This window comes from Choloepus didactylus, chromosome 10 (assembly GCF_015220235.1).
Source record: "Choloepus didactylus isolate mChoDid1 chromosome 10, mChoDid1.pri, whole genome shotgun sequence".
In the NCBI taxonomy this organism is placed as follows: domain Eukaryota; kingdom Metazoa; phylum Chordata; class Mammalia; order Pilosa; family Megalonychidae; genus Choloepus; species Choloepus didactylus.
Window position 1 is genome coordinate 104,613,491 of NC_051316.1, and position 14,974 is coordinate 104,628,464.

The 14,974-nt window shown below is 37.8% G+C and overlaps 1 pseudogene; it reads right to left on the reverse strand.

Moving 5' to 3' along the window:
• Window positions 1–14,355, reverse strand: part of LOC119505689 — a 30,666-nt pseudogene extending 16,311 nt beyond the window's left edge.
• Between the last annotated feature and the right edge of the window lie 619 nt (window positions 14,356–14,974).

Genomic DNA, 14,974 nt, shown 5'->3' on the forward strand with positions numbered 1-14,974 from the left:
TTAACTACAATAGGGTTCACATTGTGGTACAGTCCTATGTTTTTTTTATCTTTTAATTTTTATTCCAGTAGCATATATATGACCTAAAATTTCCCCTTTTAACCACATTCACTTATATAATACAGTGCTGTTAATTATAATCACAATGTTGTGCTACCATCACCACCATCCATTTCCAAGACTTTACAGTCAACCCAAATAGAAATTCTGTACAATAAGCATTAATTCCCCATTTCTTACCCCCCACCAAGCCCCTGGTAACCAACTTCTAGATTCTAACTCTGTGAGTTTGCTTATCCTAATTATTTCATATCAGTGAGATCATGTAATATTTGTCCTTTTGTGTTTATTTCACTCAACATAATATTTTCAAAGTTCACCCATGTTGTCACATGAACCAGAACTTCATTCCTTTTAAATGCTGAATAATATTCCATTGTATGTATATATCACATTTTGTTTATACATTCATCAGTTGATGGACCCTTGTGTTGCTTTCATCCTTTGGTAATTGTGAATGATGCCACTATGAACACTGGAGTGCAAATAGCTCTTCAAGTCCCTGCTTTCAATTTTTTTGTTTGTATAACTAATAGAGGAATTCCTGAATCATATGGTAATTCTATACTTAGCTTTCTTAGGAACTGAAAAATTGTCTTTCACAGCAGCTGCACCACTTTGCATTCCCACCAGCAATGAATAAGTGTCCCTATTACTCCACATCCTCTCCATCACTTGCAATTTTCTGTTTCTTTTAATAGTAGCCATCTAGTGGGTGTGAAATGATATCTCATTGTGCTTTTTATTTGCATTCCCCTAATAGCTAATGATGTTGATCATCTTTTCATGTGCTCTTTATCCATTTGCATACCATTGCCTACCACAAGACCCTGATGATGCCTCCCCACATTTTCTTTTAGGAGTTTTATACTCTTGGTTCTTAAATTGAGGTCTTTAATCCACTTTGAGTTAATTTTTGTATATGGTGTGAGATAGGGATCCTCCTTCATTCTTTTGCATATGGGTATCCAGTCTCACAGCACCATTTGTTTAAGAGACTATTCTATCCCAAGTGAGTAGATTCAGCAGCCTTGTCATAAAATCAGTTGGATTTATATATATATATATAGGTATATATATATATATATATAGGTCTATTTCTGAACTCTCAATTTGATTCCATCGGTGTGTGTGTCTGTGTCTGTGTGTGTGTGTGTGTGTGTGTATCTTTATGTCAGGACCATGCTTCTTTGATTACTGTAGATTTGTAATAAGCTTTAAAGGCAGTAAGTCTGAGTCCCCCGACTCCATTCTTTTTCAAGATGTCTTTGGCTATTTGGAGCTACTTCCAAATAAGTTTGATAATTGACTTTCCCATTTATGCAAATTAAGCTGTTGGAATTTTGATCATAATTGCATTGAATCTGTAAATAATTTGGGGTAGAATTCACATTTCAACAATATTAGTCTTCTAATCCAAGGGCATGGAATATCCGTCCATTGATTTAGATCTTCTTTGATTTCTCTTAGCAAAATTTTGTACTTTTCCACATACAAGTTCTTTATATCTTGGTTAAATTTATTTCTAGTTATCTGATTCTTTTAGTTGCTATTGTAAGTGGATTTTTTATTTATTTCCTCCTCAGACTGCTGATTACTAATTACTAGTTGTGCTGGTTTGAATCTATTATGTCCTCCACAAAAGTCATGTTATTTAATGCAATCGTGGGGAGGTGAGTTTACTAGTCTTTTGATTAGAGTGGAAACTTTTGATTGGGTGTTTCCATGGAGATGTGACTCACCCAACTGTGTGTGAGAACTTTGATTAAATTATTTCCATGGAGATGTGAACCCCATCCATTCAGGGTGGGTCTTTATTAGTTCACTGGACTATTTAAGAGAGCTCAAGAGCTGACACAGATGCTGACACTTGGAAATGCTTGGAGATACAAACAAAAGGATGTTTGGAGAAGCTAAGCTAGGAGATGAAGCCCAGAGTTTGCTCTGGAGAAGCTAAGAGAGGACCCCCAGATGCTTAGAGAGAAATGCCCTGGAATAAAGAAGCAAGAACACACAGATTCTGAGAGAGAGAATGAAGACAGAAGCCCAGAGATATTTTGGAGAAAGCCATTTTGAAACACAACCCAGGAGCAAAGGACCAGCAGATGCCAGCCATGTGTCTTCCCAGCTGACAGAGGTGTTGCAGACATCTTCGGCTATTGTTCAGTGAACGTGATGCTTCAGTATGGACACTTTTATGGCCTTAGAACTGTAAATGTGTAACCTATTAAATCCCCTTTATAAAAGCCAATCCATTCTGGTATTTTGCATAACAGTAGCTCAAGCAAACTGGAACACAGTGTATAGAAACACTACATAATTTTATGTGTTGACCTAAAACCTTACCACTTTGCATAATTCATTTATTAGTTCTAGTAGCTTTGTTGTAGATTTTTGGGACTTTCTATATATAGGATCAGGTCATTTGCAAACTGAAAGTTTTACTACTTCCTTTCCAATTTGGATGCCTTTTCTATGCTTAACTGCTCTGGCTAGAAATTCCAGCTCAATGTTGAGTAACAGTGGTGACAGCATCCTTGTCTTGTTCCATGTCGTAGAGAGAAAGTTTTCAATTTTCAGCATTGAGTATGATGTTAGTTGTGGGTTTTTCATACATGCCCTTTTTCATATTGAGGAAATTTCCTTCTATTCGTATTTTTCTAATTGTTTTTATCAAGAAAGGATGCTTGATTTTATCAAACGGCTTTTCTGCATCAATTGAGATGATCATGTGTTTTTTTTCCACTTTGTATTGTTCATGTATACTGCATTAATTGATTTCTTATGTTGAGCCACCATAGCATACCTGGGATAAAACTCACTTGATCATAGTGTATAAATTTTTTAATGTGCTGTTGGATTCAATTTGCAAATATTCTGTTGAGGATTTTTTCATCTATATTCATAAGAGTAATTGGTCTGCAATTTTCTTTTCTTGTGAAGTCTCTATCTGGTTTTAGTATTAGAGTGATGTTGGCCTCGTAGATTGAGTTAAGTAGTGTTCCCTCCTGTTCAATTTTTTGGAAGAGTTTGAGCAGAATTGGTATTAATCATTCTTGAAATGTTTGGTAGAATTCACCTGTGAAGACATCTTTAACTGTGCTTTTCTTTGTTGGGAGTTTTCTAATGACTGATTCTATCTCTTTCCTGATAATTGGTCTGTTGAGATCTTCTATTTCTTCTATAGTCAGTGTAGGTTGTTTCTAAGTTTGTAGGGATGTGTTCATTTCATCTATTTTATCTAATTCATTGGCAAACAGTTGTTCATAATATCCTCCTATGATCCTTTTTGTTTCTCTGGGAACTATAGTAATGTTGCTCCCTCTCACTTCTGATTTTATTCACTCTTCTCTCTTTTTTTCTTTACCAATCTAGCTAAAGGTTTTAAAATTTTATTGATCTTTTCAAAGAACCAACTTTTGGTTATTGCTCTATTTTTATTCTCTATTTCATTTATTCCTGCTCTAATATTTGTTATTCCTTTCCTACTGCTTGCTTTGGGGTTAGTTTGCTGCTCTTTTTCTAATTCCCCTGTGTGTCCAGTTAGGTCTTTGATTTTAGCTCTTTCTTTTTAAATGTAAGTGCTTAAGGCTATAAATTTCCCTCTTAGCACTGCCTTTACTGCATCCCATAAGTTTGGATATGTTGTGCGCTCATTTTCATTTATCTCAAGGTACTTACTGGTTTTCCTTGTAATTTCTTTTTTGACCCACTGATTGTTTAAGAATGTGTTATTTGACTTCCATATATTTGTGGGTTTTCTGGTTCCCTACCTGTTATTGATTTCCAGTTTCATTCCATTATGGTTAGAGAAATTGCTTTGTATAATTTCAAACTTTTCAAATTTCTCAAAACTTGTTTTGTGACCCAGTATGTGCTTTACCTTGGAGAACAATCCATGTGCACTTGAGAAGAATGTAAACCCTTTTGTTTAGGGATGCAATGTTCCATGTATGTGTGTTTGATCTAGTTCATTTATCACATTATTCAAGTTCTCTGTTTCCATATTGGTCTTATGCCTAGGTGTTCTATCAGTTGATGAGAATAATATATTGCAATCTCCAACTATTACTGTAAAGGTGTCTATTTCTCCCTTCAGTTTTGCCAGCATTTGCCTCATATATTTTGAGGCACCATGGCTAGATGCATAAATATTTATGATTGTTATTTCTTCATGGTGGAATGGTTCTTTTACTATTATATAGTGCCCTTCTTTTTCTCTTGTAATAGTGTTTGACTCAAAGTCTATTTTGTTTGATATTAGTATAGCTACCCTGTCTTCTTTGCATACTATTTGCATGGAATATCTTTTACTATCCTTTCACTTTCAGCCTATTTGTTTCTTTATGTCTAAGGTCTTGTAAACAACATATAGTTGGATCGTGCTTTTTCATCCATTCTGTCAATCTGTGTCCTTTGATTGGGGAATTTAATCCATTTAACATTCAGTGTTATTACTGTAAAGACACTACTCACTTCAGCTAATCTGACCTTTGGGTTTTATATGTTATATCTATGTTTTCTCTCTCTTGTCCTTTATTGCAACCTCCTTTTCCATATAGTTGACCTTTTGTGAAGTATTTGACCGATCCCTTTCTCAATTTTTTCTGTATATTTTTAAAATGCTTTATTTGTGGTTACCCTGGGGTTTGTATTATGCAATCTACATCTATAACCTACAAATTTGAAAAGATACCAACTTAGTTTCAATAGCATTCCCATTCTCTGCTCCAATATCACTCCATTTACCCCCTGTATATTGTTTTTTTCCCACATCACCTCTTTATATTTTGCATGTCCATTATCAGGATACATAGATTTTCCTGTTCAATTATAATCTGACTCTTATAGGAATTAAAGAGTAGAGTTGTATACTGAGGATACGGTACTATTGAGTTTTGCATTTACCCTTTTAGTTACCTTTATGGAAGAGCTTCATTTCTTCACATTACTCCAAGCCACTCTTTTCCTTTCAACCTGTAGTACTCCCTTTAGTAATTCTTGTAAGCCAGATCTTTTGCTGACTGACTCAGTTTCTGTTTATCTGTGAATATTTTAAACTCTCCCTCACTTTTGAAGGGCAATTTTTCTGGATAAAGAATTTTTTGGTCATCAGTTTTTCTCTTTGTACCTTAAATATATTATACCACTGCCTTTTTGCCTCCATGGTTTCTGATGAGAAATCGGGCCTTAGTCTTATTAAGGATCCCTTGCATATGATGAATTGCTTTTGCCTTGCTGGTTTCAGAAGTCTGTCTTTATCTTTGGCTTTTGACATTCTGATTAGTATGTGTCTCAGAGTAAGTCTATTGGGATTTATTCTGTTTGGCACATATTGAGCTCCTTGGACATGTATATGTCTTTCATAAGAATTGGTAAATTTTCAGTCATTATTGCCTCAAATATACTTTATGCCCCATTTTCCTTCTCTTTTCCTTCTGGGACATTCATGATGCATATGTTTGTATACTTTATGCTATCACTTAAATCCCTGAGACACTGTGTGATAGTTAAGTTCATGTGTCAACTTGGCCAGGTGATGGTGTACAGTTGTCTGGTCAAGCAAACACTGGACCAACTGTTACTGCAAGGAATTTTGTGGCTGGTTAATAAACCAGAGGCTGGTTTATTAAGTCTTCAGTGAATTGATTTCATCTGTGGCTGATTACATCTACAATCAACTAAGGGAGTGTCTTCTGCAATGAGAGAATCCAATTAGTTGGATTTAATTCAATCAATTGAAGACTTTTAAGGAAGAAGAAAAGAAAACATTTAATTTCATTTTTATCCAGCCAACCTCTTCTGGGGAGTTCATCAGAGTTGCCAGCTTGCGGCCAGCCCTACAGAATTTGGACTCATGCATCCCCACATTTTCATGAGACACTTTTATAAAATCTCATATTTACAGATAACTCCTGTTGGTTCTGTTTCCCTAGAGAACCCTGACTAATACACACTGCTAATTTTTTTGCAGTCTTTTCTCTATCTGGTCTTCTGACTTTATAATTTCGATTGTCATGTCTTCTAATTCATTGATTCTTTCTTCTACCTGTTCAAATCTGGTGTTTTATGTCTCTAGTGTATTTTTAATCCCCATTATTGTGCATTCCATTCCCATAATTTCTGTTACATTTCTTTGGATACTTTCAAATTCTTCTTTATGCTCACACATTGTCTTCCTTCTATCCTTAAGCTTTATATACATATTTTCCTTCCTTTCCTTGAATCATTCAGGAAATTTGTTTGAACTTCTTTGATTAGTTTTTCCAAATTCTGTGTCCCTCCTGAAGCTTTAATTTGTTCCCTTGACTGAGCCATATCTTTCTGTTTCTTAGTATGGCTTCTAAATTTTTTTGCTGATGTCTGAGCATCTGATTGTTTTAATGTGTGAACTCTGAAGGTCAGTTTCTCCCTTTTGTCTAGGATTTTATTGTTGATTGGCTTTGTTTTAGGCTTCTTCTGAGTAACCTATGCTTAACTGTTGAGATTTTCTCAGTTCTTCTTCATCTGTTTCTTGCCCTGGATATGCAGTACAATTTTTAATAATGGACTTTTAAAAATATTGCTTCCTTTCCTGTCTTCCCTCTCTGGGAATTTTGATCTATTCTCTTTGCTTTTTATTCAGAATTCTCTCCCAAGTTCATATATTTGTTTAAATTCTCTCCCTCACTTAGTGCCCCCTTAACCTTACACTTTTCAGTTCTGGGACCCATCCAGTCTTACAGCCATTCAGTTTTGCCTTTCTTTTTCTGGGATGCTTTTCTGTCCCTGGTTCTTCCCAGTTAGGGCATCCTGCACCAGGAACCCAGATAGGGTCAATCCAGAAAGGGGCTCAATCCAGGGCAGTCTGTTTTGCATTTAGATGGCACAGTAACAGAGGCTGGATTGATTGTGTGCACCTCTTGCCAACAGTTCTGCCACAGCCTCTCTCTCCTCTCCTCTCCTCACTTTTATCCCCTGGGGACCCTTTAGTTTGTGGTACTCCACAGCAACTTGTGTTCTGCACTGAGTCTCTGTATATTTGGGTCCTTGTGCCTGGAGATGCACTGGCATCTAACTCACTGCTGTGAGTAGCTATATATTCTGCATCCACAGCAGGAGGGACCTGGGTTGTGCTGCCTCTATGCCATTCCCAGGCTGCCTAGGGCTGAGTGAGGTGGAGAGCTCCAGACTGGTGGGTCTGGGATGGGAATCTCCTACCTGATCTTAGAGATTATTTTCCTTTTTCTTTGATTAAGAATTTTTGGAGTCTTTCTCCAGGTTTCATTGTCCTCCAGAGTTCCAAGCATGTGAGATTTGACCTTTAAGTTGATTCTGAAGGGAGAATTTTCCAGGGGATATCTGATGTCACCATGTTGATGACTGCACCCTGATTTCTACTTTTATAAAAGTGGTGACCTTAAACAGAGTAGGAAGTGATCATTAAATTTTCTAGTTCATTGGTTTCCAAACTTCCAAAAGTAGCAAAAAAAAATCTGTGATGAGATTTTATACAGAGACTAACACAGTAAGCACATAAAAGTTCAACAATCCTACTTTAAGTGGAAGTGAAGGGCCAGGAGTCTTATTGCAATTGCTCTCCTCTTTCTCATTGGGAAAACCTCTTGAGACACCTTCCATGGAAATTTCATGGGTCTTTCCAGCTATAAAACTAGCAAGACACCCTCTTAGTTCCACTGAGGATCTTGAAGCTCTAAATGGAAAAGCAAAGTCTTACCCCAAATTAAGAACAGCAAAACGAAGAATAATGAAAAACTATGCCTTGCAAATTAACACCATTGTACCCAAATGTGCTTTACATATTACATTTGTGGAGTATATTAAAAATATTGATTCATATCAAGAGTTAGAAGTACTTGCCTGATGTATATAAGTAGCATTAAATTTTTTAAGTTAAAAATACAAGCCAATGGCACAAATATTTGCACAAAGAAAATCTACTTCAAAGTCTCATTCATCTTTCTTGAATTAGCACTCTGCCTGACCCTTATCAGCTTCTCCACTTCCTGTGCCCCAAACTAGAAGTCTCCATGGGTTCTGAAATCTGCTAATTTATGTTCCTGAAACTGCTTAGCTAGTTGCCTTCCCGGTTATATGGGTTTTCTTCTATTAGACACCCCTTCTTTGTGCTCTGTCAGCACATGGAATCTGCTGAAGTCAACCTAGAGTGCCAATCATTTAGAACTTTTGTTATATTTGCCTCCCTAGATACTGTGTTAACAGAAATTACTGACTTCCTGCTGCCCCATGCAAACACATTTATTCCCTCACTCACTGCCTTCCACATTAGCTGAGTCCAACACCAGGCCAGACCCTTTGCCTGATGGTCCCTGCTGCTAGATATGACAGGACTAAGCCATGCCTGAAATGTTCAGAAATCATAGGAGCAGGAGCCATATCCTGAAAACCTGCCCTCATTGTCCCATGAGGCCAATGCTCATTGATTAATTAATCATCAATTTTTTTAATAATTAAATATTCATAGGTAAACTTTCAGTACATTCAAAGGGCATCACTCCTGAGGCCCTTATTGTCCTTTCAGTCTCTGGAGTGGTCTGGGTGTGGACTCATGGGGAAAACAAGCTAGGCAGTGTTCTCAGTATATGCCCAGGAATTTAATCTTCTCACCTCTTCATCAGAGCCAGAAAAGAAAGTTCAGTGATGGGGAAATATAAAGGACTACCCCAGACAGATGAAGAATCAGATTGTAATGGAGGAAACTACTTTCATTGCACTTCATGCCACTTGGTTGGCAGCACAGCATTTGCTCTGTGCTTCCTGTTTGTTATGGCTTCATTTAAGGGAAAGGTAGGATGGCCACTAGAGACCTGTGGAGGGCATCTGTCAGCACTGCCCAGATAGAGATTCTGATTAAACACACACAGATGTGCACATGCACGTGCATACACACACACACACACAAGTTTTGCCCATTTCACTTTAAAAATTCAGAGTGGAGACTGCTCCAAATTATAAAATTTAAACTCTTACATCTCAGCTGTTCACTCATTCATTATTATCCACAAGGGGCAAGTGGATATCTAAGTAGAACTGAATGGGTCAGGCAAGGGGAATAAGGCTGACAGTGAATCCCTTTTCTTTCTTATCCAATGCAGTTCTTTGAGAACAACCTGTAGGTCTGTGACTGCCTATTTGCATGAGCTCAAAACAAATGGCTGGATACATTCCTTCCCTCAACAAATGTCTATTGAGCACCTTTACATGTCAGTCACTGTACTTGGCATTACAGATACAACAAAGAGGATGTCCTGTCTTCATGATGCTTGCAATTCGTGAAGTCCATAAGTATTTCCTACTCAATGCATTTTTATACTGATCTTTCAAACACGGTGGTGGGATTCAACCTCCTAGGACTTCTGAGACTTAGGGAAATACACAGGGCAGAGAGAGGAGGAATAGTCTGCCCTACTCTAATACGTGTTTTATTTTAACAAATAATTTGGATGGAGATACACATGTCTCTCATAAAACCCTGTGTCTTTTGTCTCAGCCCTTAGCACACTCCATTATAATTACTTATTTAATTGCATTCTTACCCACTGAATTGTGAGTCCCATGTTGTATGAATGGTATCTATCGCATTCACTGCCTTGGCAGATGCTGTGTCTGGCATTGTATCTAGCACAAAGTAGGCAATTAATAAATATTTAATTTTTTTAATAAATTTTAGTTGTACTGTTGAAAGAAGAGAAGTGTAAAATGAAGATCTTTTCTTGATTTTACATGCAATAAGAATCTATGAGAATCATCAAATGAATTGGATGACAAGAAAAGCAAATAGTAAATATCACCACTTCTTGAATCCTTCCAGCATCCCAGACTCTGTGTTAAGCACTTCAGGGATATTATATCCCAACACTCCTAGAGGACAGATTTTTTTCTTCGCATTGTAGGGACAAATGAAAGAAACAAAAAAAAAACTAAATATTTCTAAGAGCTTTGCCTGGTTGTACAACTGTTTAAAAATGACTACTTAAAAGTCAAGATTCAAACTCAGATTTGCTTAACTTCACATTCTGTATGCTTTACCCATATACTGAATATTCTCGAGCTATGTGGAAGGACCTACAGTAACAAAATGAAATTTAAAGAGAAAAAAATAGGAAATAGGTAGGATGTTGTTTTGATTCTACAATAATTAAATACAGAAGAAAAACAAGGTTGACAACAAATCTTAGGGGAAAAATGAGTTTTGTCAAATGTAAGCTGAATTGGAGTCATCAGTACAATATACCTACCAAAATTTTTTCAGTAATCAAAATCACTAATTAACTGATTAGTTAATTCAGAGTATTGGTAATCTTAATCTTTTTTAAGATGCTTAGAACAGAGTTGGAGAATGATGTTTAGTGCTAGGCAGAACACTTTTAGAGGAATGTCACAAAACTGAAGCATGTGTAGAGGAAAATGACCACCATTGGGAAGGGGTCAATGACTTGTCATAAAAAGAATGGGACCATTTATCCCGCAGTAGAGAAAACATGGGAAGGGAAAGCATTATCACAGCCTTAAGATAGCTGAAGGGCCATCACGAGCACAAGGTGCAGACATGTTTTCCCTGGTTCTCCTGAGGAAAAATAGTTTGATCTGCACTGAATCTCAGGAAGGCAGTTTTGGTTCAAATAAGAAAGAAACTTGGAAAGATGGAAGTGCTCCTGGAAACACTGTGAAAGCCCCATATAGGGACATTGTAAAGGGGATTGTAGTTATGTAGTTGGACTACATTAGGGTTATCAAATACATGAACTGATTGGAGCTGGCCTGTGAAATGGAAACAATATTTCTTTGCCTGGATTAGGTATTTATTGTGTAAACAAGGGCTCTGAACACTGGCTGCCCATCAGAATCAACTGTGGAGACTGTGGAGCTTTCAAAATCACAGATTGCCAGGCTCCACCCCAGCTTCCTGAGAAGGAATATCTAGATTCTGAACCCAGGAATCTGTACTTAAAAACTGTCCCCAGATGATTCAGACGCAACAAGCATAGTGCATATTGGAACACTAGTATTGAGCAACCACTAATAAAAGGTTTGTTCCAATTCTTTGGATCTGTGATTCTGTGAAATCAAATAATCAAGAACAAAATTGGCTGTGTGCCCATGAATACACAAACTAATTTTATTTTTGTTTATTAGTGCATTTATTATCTATACATGTGATAGTCATGTCTTTCATGTTTATCCTCATGGATGAAATTTTGTGTGCACACCATCTCACAATGCAGATTTATGTGTGTGTCATTCTCCTGACTTATATGGACAGGATGAATCACACTACCTGCTAGGGTGTAAAAGAGCAAACATTAGTGAAACTGATAATATGCCTTGTGGTGGTGACTCAACCAAAACAAGCACATCTGTCACAGAGGAGCAGCCTGCCAGCTTTTCACCAGGGGAAATGTGATTGAGTAATAATGCACCATACGTAAAGCAACTTCAATAATACTTTCTGCCAAGTTAAATCCCCTAAAGTTGGTAATGTTTGCACATACTGGGCAAATGCACAGTTACCTAGTACAAGCAGGCCAATGATTTCTATATTTATAATATAGCATCCTAAATGCATAGACTTATCCAACCAGTGTCAAGTCTTGTGTTCAGAACTGGGAATAAAAGGCTGAGCACAACAGACATAGTCCCTGCTCTGTTGGGCCTTCAAGAAGAGTGGTGGGAGCACAGAGTACTATTTCTGGAAGTAAGAGTCAAAGCTAAAAAGGAGTTAAAGGTGAACTCATGTAAAGCCTTACAAGATAAGACATATTAAAGAGTTTGACCCCTTTTACTAGGGGAACAGAGGGAGCGGCAGGCTAGCAAGGGTTTTGAGCAAAATTGTGATAACAAGAGCACCTGGGCTGCAGTTTGAAGAGCTAAGACTGGAGAAAAATATACCCTTTAGAAGACTGCTTGGCAGTGATGCACTGGGGCCATCTTCTCAGCTCAAGAATAATGACTGTGAGCTACCACATCCAATTCCAAGTCCAGTGACTTCAAGTTGGTAGCATGAAATCAGCCTGTTAGGGGTATTTGCAACATGGAATTAGGGAAACATTACAAACAGGAAACCACTTTACCTCCCCTCCCCTAAGATCTGGTTGTTAAACGTTTACCGGCACACAATGCTCGTGCCAGCCATATGTGTTCTGTGTTGCATCTATACACAGTATGAATGAAGGCACCAAAATAAAGGCCAAAGTCCAAGGATCTTCACTATGAATGCTCGACTTGGGGAAAGAGTTAGTTGATGAGAATACCTATTACTTATAAGGGCTTTACCATTTGCAAAGTACTTTTACATCTTTCTTCTATTTATGTTCTTTTGTAACATGAAAAAAAAGTTATCCTTATTTTACTAAAACAAAAATGTAAAGCTTAACAGATAATAGAATTTTTTAAGAGATTGAATAAGAGCTTTCATGCAAAACACTAAACAGAATGCTAGGCAAATAATAGGTGCTTTATAAATTTCACTTGTATTAGCAACAGTTCTTTTGGGGTCAAAACAATCTTGTAAACTAGGTATGGTATGTAGGATTAGCCGTATTTCCAAATGACAATGGGCTTGGGATCCAGAGAATGAAATAACGTGGACTAAAACCCAGATTAGAAATGGCAAAACAATGACTTAAAAACAGAAGTTCTTTTGACTCCTGGTCCAGTGTTATATCCCCAGTGCATGCTAACATTCATTCATTTATTTATTTATCCATCCATGCATTCAGCAGCTGTGTATTAGATGCCTACTACATGCAAGTGATGTTATAGAGAAGCAGGAAGGAAAACCCCAAAATACTTCTTAGGGGGCAAGCCTTCTAGTGATGAATGACAGAATTAGTGCATTAAAAATAAATAACCAAATATATAATAAAGATCAGTGGTGATAAGTGCTGTGGGGAATAATAAATTACCTTTGTGAAGTAGAATGAAGAGGAATGGTGTTTTAGGCAGGGGTGATCTCTGCAGGGTGTTTCTGTGGAAGTGACTCAAGGAAGAGAGGGAGCACCTTCAGAAAAGCATTCAAGAGAGAGGGCAGAGAGCAAGTGCAAATGTCCTGAGGTGGAGAAGAGTGCTGGGATATGTGAGAAATGCAAGGAGCAAAGTAAGCCTGGGAGGGGAGGAGAGTGGCAGTAAATAAAATCAAAGAAATAGTCAGAAGCCAAATTACAGAAGCTTTACAGGCCAAGGCAAGGTCTCTGAAATGTGTGCATTGTGGTGACTGTAGATTAATCATTAGAGCAGAAGGTGAAAGATCTCCATTAACGTTCTGGAATCCTCTAATAGGCTCATAGAATCTTCCCAGGAGAAGGTAGAAGTTAGTTGGTCACTCTGGATACCTTCACTCTTTCAGCTCTAATTTGTGCTGGGCACATGTGTATTCACTCCTTTATTCATCCATTTATTATTTACGACACTGTTACGATGTGCTAGATCCTAGGAATAAAGCAGTGAAAAAGACAACAAAGTTCCTTGCCCTCAAGACAACGGCTGTTCAGTAGGAGATACAAAGTCACAGGAAATAAAGTGCAGAGTGACAAGAATTATATTCACAAAATATTTAGGGAGCAACAATGTGCCATTCATTGCCTTTGTGTGGACATTCTGAAGTGCAATTCTGTGATCTGCAAGAGTGATAGAGCCTGTGAGTGTGGAGCACAGCCTTCTTTGCCAAGCCTGGAGAAATTAGCAATAAACACGAGAAACGTTATTTTTGTTGTTTTTAACTAAACTCTATAACTGGAATAATATTACCCTGTAACGAGGCTGGGGAGCTTCCTCTGAGGAGTCTAAAGCCCTTTACCGATGCTATTCCATTAATTCTCCTTGTGCTTGGAACTTGGCACCTGAAGCACAATGCATTATGCAAACCAAAGCACACTTTGCATAGCGAAAAGATTGTTTCAATGTTTTCCCTAGTGCTCAACTTCAAAATGCAGGGCAGATCTGCCCATCAGGACATTGCATTCTATAGCCGTGTTCTAGATGTTAACATCACCCCAGATGTCATATCATGCAAACAGAGAAAGAGAGAGAGAGGGAGGGAGGAAGAGAGAAGTTGTGGGTTTGGGGTGGGCAGGGAGATGGCAAACATGGGCAACATTTTACCTCAGATCCTTTACTGGATTAAGAACAGGATTGTACGGAACATCCTATGAGATAGCATGATTTTCAAAAACCTTTTCAAAGTGCTATGCAAATTCTAAGTGCTAAAATGTTAGCTAAATAAATACCCGGACAAGTATATTTGACATACCTTCCACGTGCCCAGTCTGGTGCTAGACAACTTGAAAAAGGAAAGCAGGAGCAAGAGAAGTTCACTGTTTCAGGCTGTGAGAAATGACTGCCTTATATAAAGCAGTTAATTTACAATGCAAAATTAGAAAAAGTGCTAGATTGGGCGGTTTAGACTCGAAGTGCTTCTTGGAGTTCAAAGAAGGCAGAAATCAATGTCAACTGGAAAAGAAGAAAATCTTTATTTTGAGCAAGAGATTTGAACTGAACTTTGAAGTCTAGGGAGGATTCTGAAAAGCACTTTTGCAATGCAGCTCCAGGGATAGAGAGGTAACCTGTCATCCAAATATTCCCAAATTCAAGAGCAGCCTGAGGTCACCCATTCTTCACCTGGGCGGTGGGGGGAGGTGGGGGGAGAGGGGACAGAGCCCCACATGAGATAATTCCTGTGAGCCCAGGATTTTTCTCATACTTTTAAGTATTTCCTGAATGGTGGTGGTGATGTTTAAATGATACTGTGGGCTGCATGTCACCTTCCAATCCAAGCTCCTTTTTGTTGAGATTCTTTGCTTTTCCTTGATCTGCCCGGGACCCTCCACCCTGCCCTTACTCACCATCTTGTTTATGACATTTTTCTCTCCTTGTTCAGCTTCTTTCCTCTTTTCTC